This window comes from Lissotriton helveticus, chromosome 4_1 (assembly GCF_964261635.1).
Source record: "Lissotriton helveticus chromosome 4_1, aLisHel1.1, whole genome shotgun sequence".
In the NCBI taxonomy this organism is placed as follows: Eukaryota; Metazoa; Chordata; class Amphibia; order Caudata; family Salamandridae; genus Lissotriton; species Lissotriton helveticus.
The window spans coordinates 723638464-723656582 of NC_136063.1; positions in this window are offsets into that span (position 1 = coordinate 723638464).

Sequence of the window (18119 nt, forward strand, 5' to 3'; positions counted from 1 at the left end):
TTAAAGAGCAGCAGGAGTGCAGAGGAGTGTGGATTGAGAGGGGTACCTAAAATTCAATATTTTGTAAAATAACAATTTTGAAGACCTTTAAAACAGAGATAACTGTGTGTTTGTGTGTGTGTGTGCATCTGTGTGTGTGTATGGTGTTTTGTATGCAGGTCTATGTAAAACTCCCAAGTGAAATCCAACAAATACTTCACCTGTACCCAATTATTTACTACAAAATACATTTATTAGGGGATTATAAAATCCCAAACACCCCTCCTGAAGCTATGTTCATGACAAAAGGTACATGCAGCTGAAAGAACACCACGTAGTCAGTCCCTGGGGAGCTTGAAATTGTGTAAACTTTCTCCTAGGGCCGTGTCTGCTGGGCCCTGGGAGACGTAGGACATACCTGTGCTCCTGGTAGTTCCCAAAAATTGTTGAGACACTTATGGGGGTTGCAATCTTCGTTCTGATGCAACACAAATAATATGTATATTTTTGCCCAGTCTGCAGAGACCTTCTGAGGCAATCTTTTTGCTTCAAAGCAATCCTTTTGAACCAGATGCAGCTGCAACTAGTAAATATTGCCTTTTTTGATTTGTCTTTTTCATGTAGGTGTTTGATGCATCTGCCAGTGCATCTCCTCCTCTCTGGTGCACATGTGGCTTGCTTTTTCTTGATGAAGTCCAGGCTCAGTGAGACAAATCACAACAGGTTTGGTTTTCTTGGTGACAAATCTACCAACCAGGCATAACCTTTTAGGGACTCTTGTTCTAAAACATGTTGGTGTAGTTTACTTTATGGTTTCAAATGCTGCTTTCTTCCTCTGAACAGCTGTGGGCTGTAGGACGTGCCCTTCTATCCTAGGTTTGGTAATCTCCTGGGATCTTCATGCAGCAGCATCCACACAGTCCTCAAGTTGGCCACTCTCTCTGCTTTCAGTCCAAAGCCCTAAGGACTTATACAACATGCAGAATGCCTGTGTCCAGCAGTAACCTGGGAGTAACCTCTTGTACGGCACCCTCAGCCAGTACCCATCTACAGACATCCAAAACAACCTCATTCCTTCAGGATCACTGGCAAGTGTAGGCTCTATTGTCCCCAAGAGAAAAGTAGAAGTGAGTGCTACTGCTTTTGAGGACAGAGCCCAACAGAAATCCAAGTATTCAAGTTCAGGGCAAGTCCCTCCACTACAGACAGGGGATCATGAGCAAGGTGGTCAGTCTCCTTCCTCTTTGTGGTTTCCTCTTTTCCTTGTTCAGGGGTTTAAAGTTGAATTAGAGAGTTCTTGAAGGTGAGAAAGCCTTTTTAATTCAGAGATGCCACATCATCCCTCTTGCCATATTTGCCAAGCTAGGGCTTAAAACCTCGGCATCCAACCTTACCGCACAGAATTGTAGACAATATCAGGATGAGTAATTGAAGCAAGACTGTTAAAGATCTCTCCTCTAAGCATAACTCCGCCAAGAGAGATCTGGTTTTCTCTGTCCACGTCTTCAAAGGAAGCCCTGTGGAGACTGGGAGTCAGAGGTTTCCCTATCCACCTTTGTCTACTGAGGGAGCAGATTACCCAGGTTTGTCAGAGAAAGGTAGCTAAAAATCTTATGGCAATTTCTCCTTTTTCCTTAGAAGAAAGCTAATCCTTCTAAGTGGATTTGTCATTCAAGCGGAAACTATTAACTGCCATCTGGCCAACATAGTAATTAACATGGCTAAGCAGGGTAGCTCAAAGAATGAATCCTATTAAGGATGGCTTGGGAAAAGAGTGACTGCTTTAAAATACAAAAATGAACACATATAGGACAAAGCTAACACTGTATATGCACTGAGACCCCATACATGATTAAAGAAAGTCATGTCAATGTCTTTGCTATGTAATGGAAATCAACATGTGGCTCTCTGGACTATCTGTTGCACCTGTAAGATTGAGTTGTATGTTTTTACCATCCATATTGATAGAACTAATCATTTAAAGGTTACAGATTGTGCAGCTATCACAAGGGAGCTTATTTCATGTGAACTCGGGATACAGTATGACAGCATTGAAGAAATCTCTCCTCTAAAATACAAAGGTAACAGGGACATTATAGTTAGGCTCAGAATTTACTCTTACAAAACCAGTAGAATGTGGCCATTATAGTTAGTGAGCTAACTATAACCTATGCTCACACAATGCACTGCTTATGACCTCACTTATTACATCACTCATGACATCGTCAGTGACATAGCTGATGACATCATTCAGTGACTATGGATGTTTTAAAACAGAACTATGAGTGTTTAGTATATCTACCAAGGTAAAATGGTAAATAAGTGTGTATATGACTGCTTGTAAGGATGATTCAGTGAATGTGTGTCTGGCCGTGTAAGTGAGTGATTAGGTGTGTTACTGAATGTATGTGTGATTGACTGGTTGTGTGAATGTCTGTATCAGAGTATCAGTTGGTATCTAAGTGGTTGTATGTGTGTGTGTGTGAGTGGGTATCTGAGTTACTGTGTGGTTGGTGAGGGTGTGTGTGACAGCCTGTATGGCTGAGTAAGTGGGTTAGTGGCTGTATGGGTTAGTAAGTGTGTGTGTGAGGGGATGTATGGGTGAGTATGTGTGTGTGTCAGTGAGTGAGTAGATGTGTCAGTGGTATATGGGTGAGTAGCTGCATTTGAAAGGCAGTATGGATGACTGATGGTGTGTATGAGTGACTGTATGGGTGAGTTACTGAATGTAAGAGTAGCTGTATGGGTGAGTGTGTGCTTGGGTTAGTGACTGAGTCGGTGAGTGAGTATGTATTAGTATCTGTAGGAGAGAGTGGGTGTAAGGGTGTATGAGTAGATATGTCACTGCCTGTATTAGTCTAAGAATCGGTCTTTGAGTCTCTTTAACCCCTCCCCTGCAGATGACGGAACCGCTCCGTCATCAGCCGCGGACGCGCTGTGCTGATGACGGAGCGGTTCCGTCATGGCCCGCCCGGCACGCCTGGGTGGCGCGGATTCCTCGCCTGCGCTGAGCGTTCTATTGAGCGGGGCGGGCCATGACAGAACCCCTCCGTCATAAGCACAGCGCAACCGACGCTGGTGACGGAGCGGTTCCGTCACCAGCATGCGCCTGCCGCTCTTCCGCCCCACCCCCTTAGCACTGCGGCGGAATAGTCGCCGCAGTGAAGGGGTTAAGGGGTGTGGATGGATGTGTGTGTAGACCTATTAATTAGTGTGTAGGTGTATAAGTACTGGTATAGGTGTATGAATGGGTCTGAGAATGGTAGAATAGAAGTTGGAGTGGGTGTATAAAACATTATAGCGGAGTGTGAGTGGATGTGTCAGTGATTCTGAGGATGATGTCATGAGTGATGTCACTGACAATGTCATAAGTGATGTAATATGTGAGGTCATAAGCAGTGATTGGGTGGGCACGAGTTATAGTTAGCTCACAAACTATAACAGCCGAATTTCACTGATTTTGAGTTTATAAACTTATACCTCCTAACTTTAACATTTCTGAAACTATTTTTTCCGGTGCGTTTTAAAAATGATATCTATTTTTTAAACTTGTATTCTTCGTTAGAATATTTGATTACTTTACAAACTTTTATTTTTTTTCTTTATTCATTTCGGCTTAATAGCAACAGGGTCTGCCTGTGACTAGATTTTGGGGCAAACATATGCATGCGTACAAATTTCTTTTTTTTATTTCTTAATGGAAAATTTCTAAATGACCCTGTTATTTCTTTCGTATAACTCTAGTTTTTTTTTCTTTTTGTTCATTTGGCTTTTTGTAGTTCACCTTATAAAATAGTGTATCTTAAAGATTTTCATTTCATATGAGTTCCTAATTTTTTTTCCCTCTGCAATTTTGCCGGTTGTCGCATTCTCACACCATTTTCAATATCTGAGATTTGCATATATTAAGAAGCCTTGGATGTTACTGTTTCCTGGAGGTTTTCTAAAAAAAGAAAGGATGATTATGTTTAATATTACTTTAATTTCAAAATGTTGTTTAATATTTTTTCTAGAATTCGTGATGTCAGTGGACATCGTGAAGCATTCGGTAGTGTTAAATGCATATTTAGAAATTTTATATTGAGTTTTGAGCAGCAGAGGGTTATTGCTATATTGTTTACACTTATTTTTGTGTAATGATTTTGCAGTAAAACTTTTTTTAGAATCCCATCAGTTGAATCAAAAACAGTGGCAACGTTTGTGCAATGCACACTATCTAGAGGCACCAGTCAAAAGTACTTTTGCGGGATAACATAAACGTTGTACCATCTAAAAACTTTCCATGGAAATCATCTGAAGACAGCACTAAGAGAGAGAGAGAGAGAGAGAGATCAGCGTCTTCTGCATCATCTCCGCCAAGCAGACCGGGCCAGCAAGTTCCTTTTGTTCTCACCACCACAGCTGCTGAAGACATGGCTCCTGAATAAATCATGCTGCAACCTGCTGCATAGATTGCAGAACAGTATTGAGTGTGGGAGAGCAGTCTACCACAGCACTTGGCAATGCTGCTAAAACTCACAAACGCACTTTTTTTAATGAACATTATAGTTTTTGCTCCTTTTGTGAGTGCATATTTTTCAAGCTTTCCCTCTCCAAGTTGTCATTTTTCCTCAGCATCCAAACAATGAAAAAAAAATATGAACATTTAACACCCTTAAAAAAAGTTTCCTGTTGGAACCACATTTCACAGTTAAAAAAGAAAAAATATGCTGTATGAGTGTATGTCTGTGTGATTGAATCAGTGCATCTTCAATGCTTGTATGGTGTTGGAGGCATGATTCGGTCCTGTCTGAGTGATTGGATGGGTACTGGGTGATTGGATGCGTGCAAGTATAGTGCCTGCGAGATGGGATGAGTGGAAGTGCAGTGTCTGGGTGAATGGATGAGTATAAGTGTAGTGCCTGAGGAAATGCAAACACAAGGAGATGATGGACGGAGCTCTGAAACTTTTCAGACCCCCAGTCACAGATCTGGGTTGAATCCATCATTGTTCTTTAGCTCACTTCACCACCCTCAAGTCAGACACAGCTATATGCAAATCAGTCTTGACCCTATGCCTCATGGGACCAGTCCGAGGGAATGGATGAGACCAAGGGGCAGATTTATGTTAACTGGCGCATCCCAAGGGATGCGCCAGTTAACATGCGCCACAGTGCGCCACTGCTCCGCCACCCATGGTGCGCCGCATTTATGATGCGGCGCACCATGGTGCAAGGCAGTGAGGATGTGTGACGCATCTCTCGGCGTACGGGCGGCGCATTGCAGGAGTCATGTCGCAAGTGCACAATGCACATTTTTTGCCACCTATTCAATGCATTGTGCGTCACCCTTACCCCTGCTTCAAGCAGGCGTAAGGAATTGACGTAGAAAGTGGCTGAGTGAAATCTCATAGATTTCACTCAGCCACTTTTAGGAGGCGTTCCGGCGCAGGAACGCCCCCCCCCTGCGCAGGAACGCCTCCTTATGGCGCAGGGCTTTCCAACGTGACGCATCTCCTAGATGCGTCACGTTGTAAATAGGGCGCATTGTTTGCGCCGCCGTTGCGTCACATTACGTGACGCAATTGCGGCGCAAGGAGGCGCAAGGGCATCATAAATCTGCCCCCAAGTGTAGTGCCTGAGTGATTGAACATGTGCATGTGTAGTGCCTATGTAAAAGGATGAGTGCAAGTGTAATGCCTGAGTGGATGAATGAGAGCAGGTGCAGTGTCAGAGTGAATGAACAAATGAAAGTTTGGTGCCTGGGAGATTGGATGACTGCATAAATAGTGCCTGAGTGAATGGATGACTGCATGGGTAGTGTCTGGGTGATTGCATGAATGCAAGTGCAGTGTCTGGATGATTGGATGAGTGCAAGTGCATTGCCTGGGTGAATGGATAAGTGCAAGTGTAATGCCTGGGTGAATGAAAGAGTGCAAGTGGGTAAGGAGACAAAATATCGAAATTAAAATATCGATATACAATAATATCGATGTTATAATTTCGATGATATAGAATATCGATGTCCAAAATATCAACAGACAGAATATCGTTTTTTTAAGGTATGTATGTTACTAATATCGAAATTTACTAATATCGAAATTTTGTTTAGTGTTATGTATTTTATTATGTTGTTTATATGTTTGTTAAATATGTTTTGTAATGTATGTTTGAAAATTAGTAATTTTGTTTACATTTTGCGTTTTAGTATCAGAGCGGGTTGTGGGTTTATAGGGTGGGAAGTAATTTAATAATAATTAATTAATATATTTTTGAAAATATTTTTAATTAATAATTAATTGGTAATTAATTAATATTAATTAGTTAATTAATTAATATATTTTTAAATAATAATTAATTGGTTATTAATTAATATTAATTAGTTAATTAGAGTTAATGTTTTAATATATATAATTTGTTGTTATTGTTAATTAATCAATTGGTTATTAAATAATATTAGTAAATTTAATTAATTAGAGTTAATGTGCTAATATATTTACTTTTTTGTTATTGTTAATTAATATTGAATTGGTAATTAAATAATATTAATTATTTACTTAAATTAATTAGAGTTAATGTGCTAATATATTAAATTTTTTGTTATTGTTATTGTTAATTAATAATTAATTGGTCATTAATAATTATTAAGTGATTACGTGATGTGATTTATTTATGTGTAGTGGGTTGTGTGTTTATAGGAGGATAGGGTGTGATATAATTAAATGTAATTAATTAAAGAGATTTTATTTATTTATGGTTAATTATTGTTAATTAATTAGTAATTAATATGTGTTGATTAGTTCATTTATAATTACATCAATTTAGTAATATTAATTGTTATTAATTGATTAATTGAAATTTATATTAATTGTGTTTTTTGTATGTGTAGTGTGTTGTGTGTTAAAGGGGGAGTAGTGTGGGAAGTAATTTTTACCCCCATGCTATCCAACGCTTTCCCTACTGTTGCACCCTCTGGAGTGGGAATAGTAATTTAAACCCCTACGCTATCCAACGCTTTCCCTACTGTTGCACCCTCTGGAGTGGGACTAGTAATTTAAACCCCTACGCTATCCAACGCTTTCCCTACTGTTGCACCCTTTGGAGTGGGAATAGTAGTTTTTACCCACGCTATCCAACGCTTTCCCTACTGTTGCACCCTCTGGAGTCGGAATAGTAATTTTTACCCCAACGCTATCCAACGCTTTCCCTACTGTTGCACCCTCTGGAGTGGGAATAGTAATTTAAACCCCTACGCTATCCAACGCTTTCCCTACAGTTGCACCCTTTGGAGTGGGAATAGTAATTTTTACCCCTACGTTATCCAACGCTTTCTCTACTGTTGCACCCTCTGGAGTCGGAATAGTAATTTTTTACCTCAACGCTAATCAACGCTTTTCCTACTGTTGCACCCTCTAGAGTGGGAATAGTAATTTTTACCCCTACGCAATCCAACGCTTTCCCTAATGTTTTAATGTTTTTACTTAATATTTGTAAAATGATATGTATTTTTCAATTATTTTTACATTATTATTAATACATTTAAAAAACCAATATTTTTAATTTTGATATTTTTGTACTACGATATTAATTTTTCGATATTTTTGTACTTACCTTTATGAAGATATAACTCCGATATTTTTGATTTCGATATTTATGTGTCAATATTTTTGTATGTAGATATTCTGTCTGTCGATATTATGTCATAGATCCGTGCAAGTGCAGTAACTGAATGATTGCACAACTGCATGGGAAGTGCCTGGGTGACATAATGAGTGCAAGTATAGTGCCTGGGTGAATGGATGACTATAAGTGCAGTGCGTGAGTGAATTGTTGAGTGCAAAGGTAGTGCCTGGGCGATTGTATGAGCGCAAGTGCAGTGCCTGGATTATTGGATGAGTACAAGTACAGTGAATGGACAAGTGCAAATGCAGTGTCTGGATAAATGATTGAGTGCACGTTCAGTGCCTGGGTGATTGCATGATTGCATGGGCAGCGCCTGAGTGAATGGATGATTCCATGGGTACTGGCTGGGTGATTGGAGGACTGCTTGGGTGATGCCTGGGTGATTGAATGAGTCAATGGGTAGTGCCTGAGTGAATGGATGAGTCTATGGGTACCCCCTGGGTGACTGGATGAGTGCCTGAGTAGTGGCTGGGAGATTAGATGAGTAATAATGCAGTGCCTGGGTGATTGCATAACTGCCTAGGTAGTGCCTGGGTGATTGTATGAGTGCAAGGGTAGTGCCTGGGAGATGGGATGAGTGGACGTGCAGTGCCTGGGTGATTGTATGAGTAAAAGTACACTGCCTGGATGATTTGATGTGTGCAAGTGTGGTGCCTGGGTGAATGGGTAAGTTATAGTGCAATGCCTGGGTGAATGGACAAGTGCAAGTGAGGTGCCTGGGTGAATGGATGAGTGTATGTGCAGTGCCTGGGTGATTACATGGTTGCATGGGTAGTTCTAGGGCTTGTATTGTATGAGTGCAAGTGCAGAGCCTGGATGATTGGATGAGTGCAAGTGCAGTGGCTGGATGATTGGATGAGTGCAAGCCAGTGAATGGGTGTGTGCAAGTGTAGTGCCTGAGTGAATGGACGAGTACAAGTGTAGTGCCTGGGTGAATGAATGAGTGCAAGGGCAGTGCCTGTGTGATTCCATGACAGCATGAGTAGTGCCTGGATGATTGTATGCATGGCAGTGTCTGGCTGATTGCATGAGTACAAGTGAAATGCCAGGAATATTGGATGAATGCAAGTGCAGTGCCTGGGTGAATGGATGAGTGTAGATGTGGTGCCTGGGTGAATGGATCTGTGCAAGCACAGTGCCCAGGTGAAAGAATGAGTACAAGTGCAGTGCCTGGGTGATTGCATGATTGCATGGGTAGGTTATGAGTGAATTCATGAGTTCATGGGTAGTGCCTGGGTAATAGTTTTAGTGCAAGTGCATTGCTGGATGATTGAATGAGTGCATGTGCAGTGCATGGGTAAATGAATGAGTGCAAATGCAGTGCATGGGTGATTGCATCACTGCATGGGTAGTGTCTGTCTGAGCGAATGGATGACTGTAAGTGTAGTGCCTGGGTGAATGGTTAAGTGCAAGTGCAGTGCCTGGGTGAATGAATGAGTTCAAGTGTAGCGCCTGTGTGAATACATCAGTGCAAGTGTAGTGCGTTGGTGATTGGATGAGTGCATGGGTAATGCCTGAGTGATCGAATCAGTACATGAGTAGTGTCTGGGTGTTTGGACAAGTGCATAGGAAGTGTGTGGGTGATTGGTTGAGTATATGTGTAGTACCTGGGTCATTGCATGATTCCAACTGCACTTTCTGGGTGATTGGATGAGTGCATGGGTTATGCAAGATGATTGGATGAGTGCCTTAGTATTGCCTGAGTGACTTAATGAGTGCAAGTTTAGTGCCTGGGTAAATGGATGACTACAAGTGCTGTAGTGTAGTTCCTATATTCCCAATAGGCTCTGCGCGTTGGAATAATATAAACAGCAGTGTAGACGTAGGACTGAGATCGACTAGGTCTCTACTGACTATATTAGACTTAATTAGTTTTGCCAGCTAGCTCAGAGGTCACTAGAAACTTTCTCGAATGTTCAGGAAAGAGTTAACTCTCTTGATTTAGACAAGAAGGGATTCGTTTCTGACAACCGCATAAACATGACAACTTTGCTCCCTCAGAATAAAGAGTATATCTCTAGAGTCGTGTGAAAACAATAGACAGCTATTTCACTCAGTCAATCGTGCGTACTTAGTTTCACGAGAGTGCAGAGAAATAGAGAGATTGGCGTTTTCAATAAAAGGTGTTATTTATTGAGCAGTCTTCTTTCTCATGCAAGAGAAATGAATTGCCACAATTGCAATACTTAACATGAAGTAAAGTATGTACAGTAAAAGTAGTATTATGAAATAATACTGTAAAAGCATTGATATGGTTTCTTAGCCATATGATACATTAAAATGGATAAAATATATACATACATAAAAACATTGACTAACGTACTCAACTGGTACTTCTAAGGTACGCCTACCCCGGTGTACCTGACCTAAGCCTAATACGTGGGAAGGAGTAAATAAGTTGCAGTTTAAGTTAAGTTGGTTTTTGCCAAGAATCTGAATCAAGAATTCTCTTAAGGGTTTAGTCAGCTCCGTACCTTGGTAATAGAATGTAGGAGGTCTTGTATCTCTCTCTCAGGACTAGATCTCCCAGCAACCCGCAAGGGTAACTGGAAACACCGAAGCTGGAATTTTCTCGGCTGGAGAAAAATACAGCGTCTTTCTCAGTGCGTCAAAAGGGAGGGGTGGCTTCCTTCGGCTCTCGCATCAGCTGGGCTTCCGACAAGTAGATAGCCGCTCTGCTCCAAACCACCGTGTGTTTTCTTAAGGCAACGTTGGTATATTTATACCTGAAAGGTGCCGGGTTTGACGTAAAGTTGGACATAAGACGTCACTAAGAACTAACAGTTCTTTCTGGACTCTAGGAGTTCTTGTGCAAATCAAAACAAGAGCAGGGGGATTTCCCGGGCTGCTGGAGGCTTGGTTTGTTTAAAGAACGCGTTGTACTTTCTAGGAGTCTAGGGGAGTAGCCTTGCCGTATTTGGACTGCATGGGCTATTACTAAATATGGATATGATTCTTATGCCTTTATAAGGATATTATTTATTATAACCATACAAGGGCATACATCGGGAATATCTAATTAGGGTCCTAGATAGAAACACAACAGTGCAGCGCCTGGGTGAATGGATGAGTGTATGGGTAGTGCCTGTGTGGTTGTATGAGTGCAAGTGCTGTGTCTGGATGATTGAATGAGTGTATGTGCTGTGCCTGGGTGATTTCATGACTGCAAGGGTAGTGCCTGAGTGAATGGAAGAGTGCCAGAGTAGTGCCTGGGAGATTGTGTGAGTGGAAGTGCAGTGTCTGGGTGAGTGGATGAGTGCAAGTGGAGTGGATGAGTGCAAGTGTAGTGCCTGGGTGATTACATGAGTGTACATGTAGTGCCTGGGTGAATGGATGAGTGCATAAGTAGTGTCTGGGTGTTTGGATGAGTGCATGGGTGGTGCTGAGTGATTTTATGAGTGCATCAGTAGTGTCTGTGTGTCTGGGTAAGTGCATAGCTAGTGTGTGGGTGATTGGTTGTACATATGGGTAAAACCTGGGTCATTGCATGAGTGCAAGTGTAGTTTCTGGGTAATGGAATGAGTATTGACTCAATTAATCAATCACTAGATTAGTGATTTGGCACACGTGATATATATCTCGATCTTCAAAGAATGTAAAAAAAGATAAACAGAGAAAAATGTATTAGGATTTAATTTTCAACATTAAACAACCAAAACAAGATACAATATTTTTTCTCTAAAACTTGAATACAATGTTTTTACTCTTTTCAGCTCTCATACTTCTCTTTCAACAGTGGTTTGTATGAAGCATCATCATCATCATCATCATCATCAAACAGTGGGGAAAAACAATCAATGGATTGTAACAAAAACCTAAACACACAGTACTACGTAGAAGTTGCTGTAGCAGAAAGAAAAGGGGTCATTATTTTAGTGATGAAGAGACTTAAGGATGCTGGTATTATGTTACCTTCATTTAATATTTATCTGTAGTAACAGAAAGTAGTACTGTAATGTTTTATAAATTCCTTTCCAACAGTTAAAAAGAGTCTTACGTTTCTAACTCAGCCTGGAGTGGAAGAAGATGTGGTTCAGCAGTAGGAGCAGGAAGTTCAGGAGATTGCTTCAGGGGAGTCTGAAGAGGAGGCGTCTCCCCAAAAGAAATCCAGCATTGCCTGTGATATTTTTAGAATCCCATCAGGAAAATCAAAAACAGTAGCAAAGTTGTGCAATGCACACAATTTTTTTTTTTTTAAACAATTTTTATTGCAGAATCAGAAATGTACAATCATTTGGACGATCCCACCGGTCTCCACTTATCGCTGGTTTCAAGTCGTGAACAATTTTGCACACAGCCATTCAGCCCACATCCTGGAGGCAGGGCGGCGATATCCAAGAATCCGTACAGAAACCAAGTGACAATATCACAGCAACAATTTTCACTTAACATCAGGATAGGTAGGTTTGTTGCAAAGATCCGCTTTTCTCCTACCTACTCAAGCCCTAACCCCAACAAATAACACGTTCCCCCCGGCCATAATAAAGAATAGTGAGCAAATCCCATGTCCTTTATCCCACCCAGTGGAACCTAGCCACCGAGCCCATCATTCTGCTACTAGCTCTTGAATCACTCTCAGCAGTCAATGTCACTCTTTTGGTTATGGCCTTCCCTCCCCTCAACTCCCACCCTCCCCCTTGCCTTTCGCTGGTGTGAGCCAAATTCAGGAGTTAATCTCGTCAATCAGGAGCCGAGGGAACAACCCTCATATAATCGTGTGATACCAGGTTTATTCCATTAGCCCTCCTCTTCCTGGCCCCCCTCCCGTGATCGGTACTCATGCAGGGCACCCACTAGACCCTCCCACATCCGTGCTGCCTCCAAGCCCTTTTCATTAGCCGTGCAGGTCGCCTGTCTGAGCCGGACCATACCTTCGCTTCTGGCCCACTTTTCCAATTCCGTTGCCCAGCGCCTACTGGACGGGCCCTCCGATGACTTCCAGTGCCAGGTGATCTCTCTCTGGGCTAAAATAAGTCCTAGATCCATGAATTTACTAGTGATCTTCGTTTTCTTCGTGTGCGGGAACCAAAGTAGCAGGCAAACTGCCTTATCAAATGTCATCTGTCTATCTGTCACCCCTTGCAATAGTTCTCCCACTTCTGTCCAATACAAGCCCAGCTTCGGGCAATCCCACATCATGTGATCTAGTTCCACCCCCACTAGGAAGCACCTCGGGCATGCCGCCCCCTGCGCCTGGAAATGCCTTAGTATCTTGCCAGGTGTCAAGTAGGCCCTATGTATTACAAAGAAATGTACTTGTTGGAAGCGGGCATTCCTGCAACCCTTCCATGCCCTCCTCAAGATTTGCCCCCATGTTGCATCTGGTATGGGCTTCCCTACACTCTCCTCCCATTTCATTTTCAACGCTGTCAGGGGGTTAGGCCTTCATGAAGCATTCGGGTATGCAAACACGTCACCGCTTTAAACGTCCTTGCCGACATCATTACGTATTGGCATGCCATCGTGGTCGTTGGCTCTGAGAGCCCCACCTTCCAATGTTTCTTAATTGCCTTTGTTACTGCCATATATAATAGGAAATTCCCAGCCGGGATTCCAAATTGATCCTGCACCGCTCGGAAGGGAAGCAACTCGCCGTCGGCGTACATGTCACCCACCATGTGGAGCCCCATCTCTTCCCATTCCAAAAGGGGCGACCAATCCCCTCCATGTGGTAAGGCCGTCAGCACGCCCAGGGGTATTTCCGGGGCATACGGATGTACCACTCGCGCTCGCTTTTGACTCCTATTCCAGCACAACCTCAACGTTTTTTCCTCGAGCGTCAGGTCTCCTGCATCAAGGTGTTGTTGCAGGACAATATAGGACAATACATGCCTCTGTATCCCTGTCCCTCGGCGCAGGTCAGGGCCCCTGAACTCCCTAGCCACGTGTTGCGTAAGGATCTTCAGCTGCGCCGCCAAATAATATAATTCGAAATCCGGCACTGCCATTCCCCCATCCGATTTCGGCCGATGCAGTGTGTCCAACGCCACCCTCCTCCTTCCTCTCCCCCATAGGAACCCGATAGTAAGGGTTCATAGGACCTTAAAGAACCGGGCGGAACCCACACCGGCAACGTCCTGAAATAATACAAGAGGCCCGGTAAGGCCACCATCTTGAGTAGTGCTACTCTGCCGACCACCGACAACGGGAGTGTGGCCCAAAATGCCACCGAGCCCCTCAGGGTTCTAATGCAGCGTCCAATGTTGCCCTCCAGTAAGTCCTCAGCCTCATGATAGATCCTCACTCCCAGGTAGGTAAAGCAGGATCCTTCCCAAACCACCCCCGCAGGCAGCGGCGGATGGGGCGCGTCCGCTCTCAGTGGGAAAACACAAGTTTTGCGCCAGTTTACCCCAAGGCCCAACACAGCTCCAAATGAATCTAGCATTTCCACTGCATTCCTCAATGCCCCCGCCGTGTCCTCCAGGAACATCAAGAGATCATCCGCATAAAGCGAGATATAATGATGCTCACCTCGATAGACTATCCCTCTATACGCCGCCCCCGTCCGAGCGAGAATCGCCAAGGGTTCGATCGCCAGCGCGAATAACATAGGCAATAAGGAACATCCCTGACGCGTACCCCGCTGTACCGGGTATGCAGCCGATATCACTGAGCCCAGTCGCACCCTAGCAGTGGCCGAGGTGTATAACACTCTCGTCCAGCGCCGGAACTTGGTACCCATGCCAAACCTCTCTAGTACTCCATCTAGGTAAGCCCATTCCAAGCTATCGAACGCCTTCTCTATATCAATAGATAATACCGCCGGCCATTCATCCGGTTCTAGATCGCTCCCCAAGACACGTATCAAGCGGCGGATATTCGCCGAAGTGTTCCGGGTGGGGATAAAACCAGCTTGGTCCTCGTGAATCAATGTCGTCATATACGGTAGTAATCTGGTAGCCAGGATACGGCTCAAGATTTTGTAATCCACCGTCAGCATGGACAACAGCCTGTATGCAGTCACGTCCATGCCATCCTTCCCTGGCTTCAGTAGGGGCACAACCAAAGCCTCCCGCATGGAACCGGGCAGGCAGCCGCGCTCCAGTGCTTCGTTATATACTACCAGCAGCCGGGGTGCCAAGGTATCAACGTATTCAGCATAACATTCTATTGGGAAGCCATCCACCCCAGGTGTCCTCCTCCTCGCCATCTGTTTAATAGCTCCCCTAATCTCAGGCAGCGTAATCGCGGCACCCAGGGTCTTAGCGTCTTCTTCCTATAGCTGCGGAAACCGAATATCCGCTAGATAACCTTCTATAGCCTCTGCCCCGCTATCAATCAACTCCGGTACAGGGTTTCATAATACTCCGCAAAGCACCTGAGGATCGCCATCTGGGAGTAGACCGTGTCCCCAGATTCCGTCCTTATGCTCAAGATCGAGCACCCCCTCGGTTCCGGGTTCGCCAGCCTCGCCAGCAGCGTTCCTACTTTGTCCCCCTCATCATGGACCCTTGCCGTATACTGCTTATAGTCATAACAGCGTAGCCTTTCAGTGTCTGCCGCGACCAACTCTTTAGCCTCCAGAAGCTGTGCCTGCAACGCTCTCTGCTCTGGTCTCTGCTGCTCTATTTTCCTCAGTTCCTCCTCTGCCTTCATGACCTCCCCCAATATCACTCTCCTGACCCCGCTATGCTTACTAATACACAGGCCTCTCCCCACCACTTTGAATGCGTCCCATTCAAGCCCTCTAGAAGACGCCGACCCCTCGTTAACTGCAAAGTACGTCTCCACTCCCTCTTGCACCTCAGTCCGAAACACCTGATCTTCCAGCATGTCCGGGCGCAATCGCCAATTGGGAATCGCTGTTCTCGCTTGCTGCCATTGGAGAGAAAGCAACTGGGGATTATGATCAGATATGGTCCTAGCTAGGTATTCAGTACTGGATGCTAATTTAGCGATAGCGGGATCACATAGGATCGTATCAATCCGGACATGCAGTTCATGAAGCGAGGAGAAGAAGGAGTAATCCCTGCCATCTGGGTGCTGCCCTCGCCACACATCTATCAACCCCCATTTATTCTGCCAGTCCACTCTCCGCCGTGCTACTCAACGTACCATAGATTCAGCCAGAGGTGGATGGGACCTGTCCAAGATGGTATCTGTAATGGAGTTAAAATCACCTCCCAGTATTATCGGTCCCGTTAAATAATGTGCTAATACACCTGATAGGGCATCAAAAAATTGAGGTTGTTCCACATTTGGCGCCTAAACGCTGCAAAGCACCACCTCTCTGCCATACAGTCTCCCCCGCACTCCTACATATCTACCCTCCGGATCAATTATTTAACTCACAACCTGAAATGGAGTTCCAGCCCTCACCCAAATCAACACCCCCCTCGCATACGCCGAGTACGCTGTGCCAAAGACCTGCCCCCTCCAGCGTCGCTGCAGCGCCGCGCATTCCGCTTTGGTAAGATGGGTCTCCTGGAGCATTGCAATCTGGATCCCCCGTCTTACCAAATATGCATGTACTTTATAGCGTCGGGACATAGTATGCAGCCCACGCACATTCCAAGTGATGCACTTGAGTTCAGGTAAAGTCCCCATCGTTATCTCCCTTCAAAACCACCTCCTCCATGTCTCTCCAGCTCACACCAGCTTCAAATGTACCCACCCTCCCTACACCCCACCAAACTCCCAACGCCCAGACCCCCAGAACAGGAACCAATAGTCGCGCATCAGTCCCCATCCAAATCTCAATAATCATGTAAACAAATCTACCCTGTAGTAGCCATCACAGGTTGCCTTAAGGGCAATCGGAACGTGGTAACGCGCCGACAGGCGGCAGCTCCCGCCTCCGCCCCCCGCTCCATGTACCCGCCCAGTGGCATGAGTTAACAACAGCAATCAAAAGGTTACCATACACTCCTGCCCCGTCACTAATCGACTCCAGGCCATAGTGAACCTCAAGGGCCATGCCAATCACAGATCGTCCGCAGTGCGAGGTGTCATCTCCGGTCCCACAGTACTATCCACATCAGATAATTCAGTCCCAGATTGTCCCTTGTCGTCTTCCGACGCCGATCTGACAGTCAGATCTTCCATCTGCGACCCAGTGATTGCTGCCGTTGCTGCTAATGCCCCCTGTTTGTCCGCCGCCAGTTGCGCCAGCAATAGGGCCTGCTGAGTTCTATGCCTCTTGCGGATGCGCTGCGATTGACGCACCCTCACCTGTTTGGGCCGACCATCTGCATTCTTGCCACTCCGGTCAGGCGTCGTCAGGTGATGAAAAGAACTGCGTTGTGCCATCCAGGATAATCCACAGCTTGGCCGGAAACAGCAGTGAATATTGGATCCCCTCTGTTCTGAGTTCCTTTTTTATCGCAAGGTATGAGGCCCTGCGACGCTGAATATCTTGCGTATAGTCCGAGATTATAGTGACCGAACTGTTCTCCACCTTGAAAGGCCCCATGGAGCGCGCATTTTGGATCAATAAGTCCCTGTCTTTGTAGTGAAGGACATGAGCTACCACAGGTCTAGGTGGCCAGCCCAACAGTGGCGGTGTGGCCGGGACTCTATGCGCCCGTTCAAGAGTAAAGAAGGACGATAACCCCTCCGGGGCCACCTGTGACCTGAACCAGTTCTCCAAGTAGGAAATCATATCCTTTTCCTCGATTTTCTCCGGCAGGCCAACCACCCTGACTTTGTTGCGCCGATTCCTACTTTCCGCATCCTCCGCCCTCTTCTCCAGCGTTGTCAATCTTTGTAGCGCATCCTCCAGCTTTCGTTCAACAGTCACTACTGCTGGTTTCAGTTCCTGGACAACCAGTTCAGTATCTTTCACCCTGTCCACCAACTTTGAATGATCAGCTTTCAGGAGGCCCAGCCCCGTCGCGACCTGAGCAATGTCGTTATGCAGGGAGTCTTTGGTCGTTGTAATTGCCTCTAGGATCTGATCCAGGCGTTTGTTTAACCGCTTTTCCGTCTCCGAGCCCTCCATCAGTCCGCCACCCTCTGGCGCAGTGCTCTGTGCTGCGCCGTCCCCGTCCGCGGTCCTTGGTTTCATCTCGATGGGTTTTCCTCCCACAGAGCCGCCCGTGAACACCTTCCACTGTGGGTCTCTGCAGTCGGGTGGCCCTGAGCTCTCCAACCTGTACAAGGACAGGGTCGCTAAACCAGGTCAGGCCTCGCACCAGCAGGGCTGCAGTCCTTCCGTCGGCACAGAGTCGTCACTGCTGCGATCCTGGGAATAGCGCCACTGAATCGCACTTCTGGCCGCTACGCTAGGGGTGGGTTCCAATCACAGCGGCCCCTGCGGCAACATCCAGCTCCAACCCGGTCGTATCCAGGGCAGCACAACGCTCCTGACGATTCCAGAGCCCGTTCGTGGCCCAAATTGGACCTCCAGTCCCAGGCGCTATATTGCCACCGGTGCCAGTCCCGCCCCTCGATACTTGGTTTCCAAGCGAGGTGTGCTGCGACCCTCCGCCTTCCCTGCAGGCGGCTGTAGATGTGAAACTCAGCGTGTCTCGGGGGCAA